Source organism: Sander lucioperca, chromosome 10 (assembly GCF_008315115.2).
Source record: "Sander lucioperca isolate FBNREF2018 chromosome 10, SLUC_FBN_1.2, whole genome shotgun sequence".
NCBI classification, from domain to species: Eukaryota; Metazoa; Chordata; class Actinopteri; order Perciformes; family Percidae; genus Sander; species Sander lucioperca.
Window position 1 is genome coordinate 1,598,043 of NC_050182.1, and position 12,667 is coordinate 1,610,709.

The window sequence follows — 12,667 nt, forward strand, 5'->3', positions numbered from 1 at the left end:
AGTCTAGACCTCAATAACATCCACACGGCCGACATGTTTGCAACATTTATAAAGCGTGTGCACCTCTCAGTCTACACTGGTTGATATTTGATCGTGTTATCAAAAACGTAATTATTGGGTCAAATGTATTTGGCCTTTTCATTCATTCAGCCAAATTTTTTTTCGAAAATGACAGTAGCCGAACATTCGGTGCATTACTAGTCTACAGTCCAACAGTCCTTTCTGATCTGTTTCACAGGAACTAAAGCCTTTGACCCACTGCTGGCTGTTCGTCTGCTTCTCTTCACTCTGCACACTGTTCTCATCGTCATAGTAACGGCCATCATCATCAAAAGGTAACTTTCTAATCAGTCTGCTGAGTCATGTTCCTGTATTTATATCAGTCTGCTGAGTCATGTTCCTGTATTCATTCCTTTATTAACAAATACATTTCTACATGAATCTGAAACATGAGAGTTCGTAGAGTCGTTCATTTTGTATTTTATTAAACTGATCTATTATGTGGCTCTACTGCATTTGAGCTTTTATCGTTAAATTGTATTTTATTTCAATCAACATATTTGTGAAGCACTTTGTAACTTGAGTTTGTGTCAGTTACATTTTTAAAAACAGTAATATGTTAGATTCTACTCTAACTATTTCTACATCCTTCACAGGATGTGCGTTCGCAAAAAAAAGATGATGGTGTAGGTGAGTCACTAAACATCCTTTACTGTTATCTTTATTTTATATATATATATTATTTTTTATTTATAACACTTTACATTTAATAGTTAACCGTCATGTCTTTATGGAGAGTCTTTAAGCTTTCATACCTGCCTCCTTTGGTCCGTTTAAACAGAACCCTGGAGCGTTTGGTCTGATAGTCCTGTTGGTTTGGGCCGGTGTGAAAGCTTATTAAACGTTGGTGCGGACCAAACAATCAAACTCTGGTCCGCTTAAAAACGGGGGTCTCGGTTCTCTTCCAAGTGAACTCACCAAGTGGTCTCACCACTGCATTGCACTCAAACGCGCTGACTTACCAGAACTACATAAACAGCCACGCTATTGCATTTTATTTTCAGATTCAAAATAGCACTTCACCAACACTTCCTGCACTTCTGCTGACACACAACATGAGACCAGTACGCCTCGCTATTAGTCTCACAGGCATTCATTCCAGTCCCCCCATACAAAAACAACTATGGTCAGAAATCCTCTTTTCATACATACACCAAAATTTGGAATGACATTCCCCATCACATCAGAACACTACCATCCATCACATCTTTCAAAAAGGCATACAAACTGTACCTTCTCATCAGTTACCCTTGCACTCATTGATTGACCAGAAAACCCAGGACGTTACAAATTTGGTGTTACTCCTTTATTACTGAGACGAGAAGCGTCGGCCAGTTTCAGATATTCTGTCCAATAAAGAAGCGACCGTCTCCAACGTGTGACGTGTGTTTACAGTTTTGGCGCGTTTGACAAAGTGTGAAAGCAAACTGAACCAAATGCGAAATGCATGCCCTCCCTCCGCCCCAAAAAAGAATTGCACCAAGTCAACCGAAATATAGGTGTGAAAGCGCCGTTAGAGTTGAGCGCTGCCTTTATGACTTCCTGTTACAAACCTGCAGCTGATATGAATAAATTAATTTGCACAGAAACAGGAACCTGGCTTCTGTCAGAAGAACATTTGAAGCAAAAGATATAAATACCAATGTCAGAGTTCCTCTTTTTGCCATCGTTTCTTTAGCTCTTTCAAAAGAAGGTGAGAAATGTAAGCTTGTCTACAACTTCCCCTCAGCTTCTCTTCAACGACTCTTGAAAAATAATTTTAGTAAACTGAAAATAAATAAAATCTAAAACCTTCAAGAAAAACTAAAACTACACAAAATCTTTATTGCCAGGTTTAAAAAACAAAACAAAAATAAAATAAAAATGAACATAAATCATGTCAGTTTGAGATTTTTAGCTTTAATCTTTCACTACTTAAAAATGTCACAACCTGGCTCAAGGGCCATGACAAAAGAGGGAACGAGGCATCATAAATGATCAAAAGTGATTTATTTAACAAAAGAATAAACTAAACATATCTTTTATAATGTGCAAAGTGTGTCTCTGTAACTTAAATAAAGTCAAAACAAGATGTGGCAGGCAGGATGATCAGGCCATGGTTGATGTCTGGACTGCAGTGAAGAGAGAGCCTGTAGTCTGACCAGGTGGAGCTTTATCAGCTCACAGCTCCCAGGTGCACCAGATCTGCAATCAACTCAAAACAAAGATGGGTAAGACCAGAGAGGTATCACTCCTGCAGAGAGGCCCCACCGGATCACACAGGGGCCTGTCACACCTCCCCCCCCCATAAAGCCAAAACCAACCACCCCATCCAGCTGACACAACCGAATATTATTCAGAAAAGGCAAATGTTACCAAATCTCCAAAATATAATACACAGCAGAAGACATATACCAAGCAAAAAGGAACTGTAAATCTCCAAATTGCGCCGGGACGACTGCTCACGCCCGTCCCATCTTTAGCAAACCCCAGTACCTGGGAAGAAAAGCTAACAGGCACAAAAAAAAACAAAAAAAAACAAACGGGGTACAAAACAACAAAAGATGTCAATATCAACTTAGAGCAGAGGGGCACGTGACAACGCATCAGCTATTACGTTGTCCACTCCTTTTAATATGCCTAATCTCAAGCGCGTAGGCTTGCAAAAACAATGACCACCTCATGAGTCTCTGATTGGGACATTTAAGTGACTGCAAAAATGTCAGCGGATTGTGATCCGTGTACACAACAAGGGACCTCCCACCAACGTACATCTTGAAATGCTGCAAAGACCAAACAAGTGCCATCGCTTCTTTCTCTATCACTGAATAATTCCACTGATGACGGTTGAATTTCTTCGAAAAGAAGCTAACTGGTCTCGCCAGTCCCTGACCATCCTCCTGCAGCAAAACAGCACCCGCCCCAAACTGACTCGCACCTACTTGGATCATGAAAGGCTTATCAAAGCGCGGTGCTATTAACACAAGAGACGAACACAACAAAGACTTGATGTTCTCAAAGGCTTGCTGACACTCATCAGACCACAAAAACTTTGCATTAGCCTTCAACAACTCCGTCAGAGGAAAAACAACTGTAGAGAAGTTTTTACAGAAGCTCCTGTAGTATCCGACTAGACCCAAAAAACGTTGTAACTCTTTTTTAGTAGTAGGCACAGGAAAATGTTCTACTGCCCTAACTTTGGCCTGGACCGGAGCTACACGGCCCTGCCCCACTATACGTCCCAAATACGTCACAGTAGTACTTATCAAGTGGCCAGTAGTACTCGCAAACTCACATTTGGCCAAATTGACAGTCAGACGCGCCTCAGACAACCTGTCAAACAATGCCCAAATGCGTTTAAGATGAGCGTGCCACGTCTCATTATATATAACGAGATCATCTAGGTAAACAGAACAACCGACTAGACCAGACACAACACGATTTATCAATCGTTGAAATGTGGCCGGAGCGTTCCTCAAATCAAACGGCATGACTCTATAAGAATGAGTCCAGACGGTGTAACAAATGCCGAGACCTCCTGAGCACACGCAGACAACGGTACCTGCCAATATCCCTTAAGCAAGTCAAACTTGCTAACAAACTTGGCAGAACCAACCTGATCTATACAGTCGTCCATCCGCGGCAGCGGAAAGGAATCTGGTTTAGTTACTGAGTTTACCTTTCTGAAGTCTGTACAAAACCTAGGTGATTTATCAGGCTTCGGGACCAAAATACACGGAGAGGACCAACTAGAGAATGACAGGAGAGCAATATTATTTTCCAGCATGTAAGCAACTTCAGAGTCCAGATGTTTAAGTTTCTCTGGAGACATACGGTAAAAACGCTGTTTAATTGGTTGTGCATCTCCGACATCAACATCATGTTCGATCCAATTTGTGCATGTAGGAACATCGCCAAACAGACACAGATATTGCTGTATCAGACCAGACAACTCATCACGCTTAGACTCAGTTAAATGCACCAACAGACTATCAAGGTTACAAAGCGTCTCCGAATTTTTTAGACGACCATACAACAAACTGTCATCTGGTTCCGGCACTCCATCTACGCCCTGTCATTCAGACACCGAACTCACAAGCAAAACAGGATGTACCTCGTCACTCACTGACTGGCTTACATCAGCCTCACGTCTATAATAGGGCTTGAGGAGGTTGACATGACATAACTGCGTTGACTTTTTCCGACCTGGTGTAGCAATGATGTAATTGAGGTCAGACCTGCGCTCAACAACTGTATAAGGACCAGCATATTTAGCCTGAAACGGCAAGCTCACAACAGGCAACAGAGCAAGAACTTGATCCCCCGGACTAAACTCCTGATGCCCCGCATGGCGATCATAGAAATTTTTCATCTTACTCTGTGACACTTGCAAGGTCTCCCTCGCCATTTCACCTGCAACAAACAAACGATGCCTAAAGCCATTGACAAAATCAACCAAATTTCTCGGCGAATCGACCTCCACCAAGCCATCCTTTAAAACAGCCAAGGGCCCACGCACTTTGTGTCCAAAAACCAAATCATTAAGACTAAACCCAGTACTCTCCTAAACAGCTTCTCTTGCAGCCAGTATAAGCCAAGGAAGACCCCCCTCCCAGTCTCTATCCAGCTCCGTGCAGTATGCACGCAGGAGAGACTTCAGAGTCTGATGGAATCTTTCCAAGGCCCCCTGACTCTGTGCATGATAGGCTGATGACTGTGATGGTTATGACGGACACGCAACAACTTCAAAACTTGACCAAACGTGCAAAGAGAAATTGGACCCCTGATCACTCTGGATGACCTTCGGAATGCCAAAGACCGAAATAAACTGACTTAGTGCTTTCACCACCGCCTTAGTGGTAATAGCCCTCAACGGATAAGCAGCAGGATACCGAGTGTTTTGACACATTACAGTTAGTAGGTACTTACAGCCAGACTAAGAGCACGGCAACGGACCCACACAGTCCACAATCAGATGCTCAAATGGTTCATTTACAACCAGAATAGGTTGTAATGGGGAAAGTTTAACAGACTGATTGGACTTACCCGTTAGCTGACACACATGACATGTCTTAAAGTTTGCTGCAACATCTTTCTTCACCCACGGCCAAAAAAAATGCTTCAAGATGTTAAGATAAGTCTTTCTCACACCAAAGTGCCCACTCTCATCATGAGCGACTTTTAAAGTGCCCATATTATGAAAATAACACTTTTTCTAGGATTTGGGGTGTTCTGTTGTGTCTCTGGTGCTTCCACACACATACAAACTTTGAAAAAAATCCATCCATGGTGTTTAGAGTGAGATACGGTTTCTGAATGTGTCCTGCCTTCAGTCTCTGGGTGAGCTGTTCAAAATCGGCACGGCTTGTGACGTCACAAGCCGAAACGAGCAGGCTAACCGCAACCATTAGCTCGTAGCGTTAGCTACGAGCTCGTAGAGGTAGCATGCTAACGCTAGCATGCTACCTCGTTCGCAATAGCAAAGCACTGCTTGCCTTGTAACTGACCCAACTTGTAGAAACAGCCTCTTTTACTGTCTATGGAGCTAGCTAGCTGACATGATCTACATCTGAGCTACTGGGCATGTGCGAGTGCAATCAAAGATAGTACAGAAGAAGAAGAAGAAAAGAGGTCTCACTCTGTAGCTAAAACAGAGACCAGGTGAAAAGAGGATCTGCAGCAGTGAGAGAGAGCGGTGCAGTACAACAACAATATGGTGTTTTTTGAAAATTAAACCATGTAAACCTATTCTGGTACAACCTTAAAATACAATTATGAACCTAAAAATGAGCATAATATGGCTGCTTTAAGACAAGAGGACGAAATCTAGTCGGTACCACCAACTGAACGACAGCATCTCCAACAAAGTCAGTACACAACAAGCCATTTTGTACAAAATACCCACGTGCTACACTGGTGATCTCCTTAGCAGATGTAACACAATCAAACATTACCTTAAGGGAAGAGTCACCCTGCTGTTCCTGTACCAACTCAGTTAATGACACAGATAGCGGAAAATCTGACAGTGATGGAGCCAGAAACTCAACATCACCCCCATCAGGTTCCTTCACAGACTCAGTGTTACTCATAGCTCGTGTAATTACACAGGCTGAGAAAACTCTAGGCAAGTCAGCGGCAATATGGTCAACAACAGACTTAACTGGGCAAGATGTAACTACTGGCAAAGGGGGAGAATCAGCCCAAACACGGCCACCAGCCAGCCCAATACCCAGAATGAAATGAATCCCCTCAATGGGCAACGCCGGACGCACACCAACGGCCACCTCGCACTTCACCAGCTCACAGTCCAGGACCAACTTATGTAATGGTATGGGCAAAACAGTTCACAAAAAAAAAGGAGACAGTTTCTGTGTTTGAAAGTCACTGGACGCCACAATCTTCTGGACACAGTCATACTGAGAAATACAGAGAGAGTTGTGTGTTGTGTGTTGTGTGTGGAGCTGATAGTTTTAATTAGCTTTGTAGCAACTCATTTAACAATGGCTTCAATGTAACGGACATTCATTAATATCTAAAAGTTACGCACTAGAGCTTTAATATTTCACTACTTAAAGGTCCTATGACATGCTACTTTTTGGATGCTTTTATATAGGCCTTAGTGGTCCCCTAATACTGTATCTGAAGTCTCTTTTATATAGGCCTTAGTGGTCCCCTAATACTGTATCTGAAGTCTCTTTTATATAGACCTTAGTGGTCCCCTAATACTGTATCTTAAGTTTCCTTCCCGAAATTCAGCCTTGGTGCAGAATTACAGCCACTAGAGCCAGTCCCACAATGATCTTTCCTTAGGATGTGCCATTTCTGTGTCTGTAGCTTTAAATGCTATTTAGGAGGAGAGGGGGGGGGGGCAAGGTGAAGGGGGGGGGTGTGGCCTTGACCAACTGCCATGCTTCGCTCATTTGAAAGCCATGATGTCTCTCTCTCTTTCTCATGGGTGGGCCAAATTCTCTGGGTGGGCAAATCAAAGAAAGGGGAGGTAACCTTTCCCCTGATGACATCATAAAGGGAAGATTCCAAATTGGTCCATCCGAGCTTTCATTTTCTCAAAGGCAGAGCAGGATACCCAGGGCTCGGTTTACACCTATCACCATTTCTAGCCACTGGGGGACCATAGGCAGGCTGGGGGAACTCATATTAATGTTGAAAAACCTCATAAAGTGACATTTTCATGCCATGGGACCTTTAAAATAAAGGAGAGAGCATGAATTTCCTTCAACTCTCACTGTGACATTAATCCACAGTAACTGAACAGATTTGAGTGTTTTCCCCCGGTTTGTGGAAGTCTCAGGTGCACGTATTTGGCGAGGGGTTTAGACGTCCTTCCTCAAGAAAATGTTCCGTTTTTCAATTTAAAAATATGCAATTTCACTTAAATTTGGACAATTATTATTATATTATCACAAGAACTACAACCATTAGATCTGAGAAAGTCTTTTAATAACATTCATTCAGCTTAAGTGCTGCCCAAACTGCTCGGGTGCTGTGTCTTATCTTTATTATTATTATTATTATTATTATTATTATTATTATTATTATTATTATTATTATTATTATTTATTATTAAAACCCTGGACTTTACATTAGATGTTGCTGTGCTGTGACTGCTTCACATCAGACACTAAAATAGTTTAAAGATTAAACATCGTGGCTGTTCTCCAACATGTATTCTATATGAATATGTAGATACATACTTCTGAGAACATTATACCTGGCCTTGATAAAAACTAACTACAACTAAATATATAAAAACTAACCCTTTCTAAAACCTTGAACAAACTATTATACTATATATATTATACTATAACTATTATACCCTTGTTCTGATGTTGACTCAACCTAAACACTAAAAAGCTGAATTGCTCACCAGAAATGAAGTGTATTGTGATAATAATTATTATTATATTGACACAGAGAAAACTCCCTGAGCCAGTAAGCTTAGAGAGGGATCCCCATGAGCTTTCCTCTAGCGCCCCCCTCAGGACAAACTTTAGACTTGTAGCTCCACTACTGAAGGAAGTCTGCAGGACTTTGAGCCACTGTGGCTGTCGGCTGCTTGTCTTTTTCTGCTGTTTGAACTCTGCTTTGTGTTTCAGCCTCCAGACGCCGTAGAGGAGCTGAGACGTCCAGAGGAACGAGGCCGGGCTGTCTGATATTATCATCTGTAACATATCTGCTCTAATATTACATCACTGGACCTTTATCTCTGATATTATCATCTGTAACATATCTGCTCTAATATTACATCACTGAACCTTTATCTCTGATATTATCATCTGTAACATATCTGCTCTAATATTACATCACTGGTGCTTTTAATCTCTGTTGTTGATATGATTTAGAGGACATCAAACATATATTGAGTCTATATGTACGTGAATATTGTTGTTTACCGTCTACACGTGCTTGTTTTTGCTACAGTTAGTTTCAATTCTTTAAGAAGTTTAAAATGTTTCTATCTGATGAAATGATGAAGACATCAACACATTTGAGGAGCTTTAAAGATTTATCATTTCACTTGTGCATCCTTTCATACATAGTTTAACACCTTTGTATGACATTGTATATTCTACACATTAATTTTTACAAAGTCATGAATATAATATAAAAACAGTCCCTTTGTATTCTAATAAAAATACTTTTATTCCAGGAGTTTATTGCTTGTTTCAGTTGACTGCTGATCAACAGACAGGCCTCAGTGGTCCCCTAATACTGTATCTGAAGTCTCTTTTATATAGACCTTAGTGGTCCCCTAATACTGTATCTGAAGTCTCTTTTATATAGACCTTAGTGGTCCCCTAATACTGTATCTGAAGTCTCTTTTATTTAGACCTTAGTGGTCCCCTAATACTGTATCTGAAGTCTCTTTTATATAGACCTCAGTGGTCCCCTAATACTGTATCTGAAGTCTCTTTTATATAGACCTCAGTGGTCCCCTAATACTGTATCTGAAGTCTCTTTTATATAGACCTTAGTGGTCCCCTAATACTGTATCTGAAGTCTCTTTTATATAGACCTTAGTGGTCCCCTAATACTGTATCTGAAGTCTCTTTTATTTAGACCTTAGTGGTCCCCTAATACTGTATCTGAAGTCTCTTTTATATAGACCTCAGTGGTCCCCTAATACTGTATCTGAAGTCTCTTTTATATAGACCTCAGTGGTCCCCTAATACTGTATCTGAAGTCTCTTTTATATAGGCCTTAGTGGTCCCCTAATACTGTATCTGAAGTCTCTTTTATTTAGACCTTAGTGGTCCCCTAATACTGTATCTGAAGTCTCTTTTATATAGACCTTAGTGGTCCCCTAATACTGTATCTGAAATCTCTTTTATATAGACCTCAGTGGTCCCCTAATACTGTATCTGAAGTCTCTTTTATATAGACCTTAGTGGTCCCCTAATACTGTATCTGAAGTCTCTTTTATATAGACCTTAGTGGTCCCCTAATACTGTATCTGAAGTCTCTTTATATATAGGCCTTAGTGGTCCCTAATACTGTATCTGAAGTCTCTTTATATAGGCCCTGTTCGTTATTTATTTAAGGGGCCACTGGAGGAGTTTTGGGACCTTTAGGCTAAAAAGACTTAATCCTCCCCTCGCCAGTAATAATTTTTCTATGACCCTCCAAAATAATTTGAAAAAGAAGCATGACCCTCCCCTTACATGCTAGCTTGCACTTAATACAGATATACAGATGCCATTTGATTTTTTACAGCCATGACATACAGGAGTTAACCTCTGCATTCTCATCTGACGCATCCCACTGCTCTGTTATGGTGTGGTGGCCATTTCAGTAGATTTACTCACTAACATAGTTGTGAAAACACAATAAGCATGGAAACTAAATGCACACTTCCTGCATTACTGCATGAGGTGTGAGAAGAAAATTATAAAGGAGCTGCAGGGTTTTCAGAATCCAACAGGTGGTATCAGCCACGTTCCTATTCGATGACGGGAAGAGAGTGAAAACTCATTTTTAAGGCAAAAACTTACTTTTAAAGCATTTTGTGGGCGTGGCTTAAAATTTTTATGTTGTAGCTTTATTTCTGAAGGTCAGAGAGACTTGGAACGAAGTTACAGTTGAACCATTGGGTCTTCCGCATCCAATGGTATCAGTCACGTGTCTGTAGGATGACAGGAAGTAGTCCAAAGATCGGTTTTAAAGCGTTTGTGGGCGTGGCTTAAGGCTTTTAATGTTGTAACTTTCTTCCTGAAGGTTGTAGAGGTTTGAGATAAAGTTACAGTTGAACTATTGAATTTACTGCATCCAGCCATGCCAGTCCCCTGTTTCTACGATGACCGGAAGTGGGCGAAAATTCACTTCCTGGTTGTTTTTTCTGCCTAGGAGTGTAGTTCCTATTATTTATTTGGATAGCTAAGAATACATACTAGAGGCCAACAGTTAGGTTAAGAATTACTGTTATTCAGGGGATGGGAAATCAAGTTTTTCATGTATCTAACTGGTTATGTTTAGGCAAGAAAAGTGAATGGTTAAGGTTAGTATCATTGTCGGTCAGATGTTACAGGGTCCACAGTAGAGAGAGTAGAATGAGAGAGATGGTAGAATGAGGGAGACAGGACTAAGGAGAGGGGTCTGGTTGGGCTAGAACTCTCCCCTGACAGGCCCTGCCTCCCTCTACTAAGAAAGGAGAGGAGAGTGAATTGATTAAGAGAGTAGAATGGGGGATAAAAGGATAGCATGTGTAATCAGCAGTCCCCCAACCTCCCCAACCTGTTAAGTCAGCAGGAAAGGAAGAAAAGTTAACTGAAAACACAGTATCTGTGAAAAGATGGAAATGCTAACGGTAGTTGCATCATTTTGAGTCCCTGCAATCCCATAACCGTACAGAAGTCCAACAACGAACAACCACTCTGGTTTAGATCAGGGAGGCCGTTCCTCCCAATCACACCTCTCCACGTGTCTCCATCATTGCCCACGTGCGTGTTGAAGTCCCCCAGCAGAACTATGGAGTCCCCCATTGGAGCCCCATGCAGGACTCCGTTCAAGGTCTCCAAGAAGGCCGAATACTCCGAGCTTTTGTTTGGTGCATATGCACAAATAACAGTAAGAGTTTTCCCCTCCCACAACCCACAGGCGTAGGGAGGCGACCCTCTCGTCCACCGAGATGAACTCCAACGTTGCGGCGCTCAGCCGGGGGCTTGTGAGTATCCCCACACTCGCCCAGCACCTCACACCCTGGGCAGCTCTGGAGAAGAAAAAGCGTCTATCCAGGAGTATGGTTCCAGAACCGAGACTGTGCGTAGAGGTAAGCCCCACCAGATCTAATTGGTAGCGCTCCACCTCCCGCACAAGTTCCGGCTCCTTCCCCCACAGAGAGGTGACGTTCCACGTCCCCAGAGCCAGCGTCTGCCGCCCGGGTCTGGTCCGTCGAGGCCCCTGACCTTCACTGCCACCCATGTGGCAGCGCACCTGACCGCATCGGTTCCTCCCACAGGTGGTGGGCCCATGGGATGGAGAGGGAGGTGCCACATCAAAAGAGAGAAGTCGTCTCCGTCCGTGTTTTGACAGACACACCAGGGGCGAAGTTGAAAACCGAAATCAGTAAAAGTTAAGTTAAACAGTAAAGTTTATACAGTCCAAGTCTAGCCCTCACTAACATTCACACTGCCACATCGTGTCATAAAAAATGTAATTATTGGGTAAAATGTATTTGGCCTCTTCATTTATTCGGCCAAACACCGAAAGAGTTTTTTTTTGCTGCTATTCTGGCCGAAAATTTTCTTAGTATCCGAACATTCGCTGCATTACAAGTCTACAGTCCAACAGCTTTCTGATCTGTTTCACAGGAACAAGAGCATTTGACACACTGCTGGCTGTTAGCATGTTACACATAAAAAAAGGAGGAACTGAGATAATAACCACAAACACATTTAATGCTCCGTCTCAGTTCTACAGTCAGTCAGTGTCTTTCTCATCGCTGCTGTAGGTTCAACATTGGAACAAGTCAAACATTAAATCATCTCATTAATAAAGAAAGGATGGCAGTTTGGGACAGAAAGATTTCCTGTTGCTTCACGTTACTGCTCGCTGGTAAGACATGGACTTTATTTACGTTATGTTGATATCTTTAATGATGATTTTGTCAGTTTTTCACATCAAACTGATAAACTCTAGAAACATTTATGCTTCTGAAGTTGCAGCTCTGAATCTGTTTTATTATTTTATCTTTTTGTTTTCTACGGTGGCCGACAGGGGCAACGCCCTGCAACTTAAGAAAACACACACAAATAGACAAAACACAAGTAACTCTAAACTAACCCTCCCCGTGGGGTCGAATATCCAGCTGTTCCACTTAGCTGCTCCCTCTAGAGGTCTGGAGAACTTCCGTTGTGTAATCTGGATGCTGCGTTTTTTTGTTCATTTGTTTTCTGGGTTTTTGTGCTTTTCTTTTTGCATCATTTCATATTTGCAGTGCGTTTATCTATTTGGTTGTGTTGTGTGTATTTGCAGTGTGTTTGCTGAATGCCGCACATGTGTTGTCAAATTAATGAAGTTGTTTTCTTAATTTGCTTGTGTTTTGTCTATTTGCGTGTGTTTTCTTAAGTTGCAGGGCGTTTGCCCCTGTCGGCCACCGTAGTTTTCTGTTTTA

At 41.9% G+C, this 12,667-nt stretch overlaps 1 protein-coding gene and 1 long non-coding RNA gene across 2 annotated transcripts in view; both read left to right on the plus strand.

Moving 5' to 3' along the window:
• Window positions 1-12,667, plus strand: part of LOC118496099 — a 31,220-nt gene that overhangs the window by 4,853 nt on the left and 13,700 nt on the right. The gene's annotated exons all lie outside the window — the stretch shown is intronic.
• Window positions 213-8,303, plus strand: LOC118495982. Its single transcript, XR_004898433.1, has 3 exons — window positions 213-335; window positions 657-690; window positions 8,154-8,303. It is a non-coding gene; the product is annotated as an uncharacterized LOC118495982 (long non-coding RNA).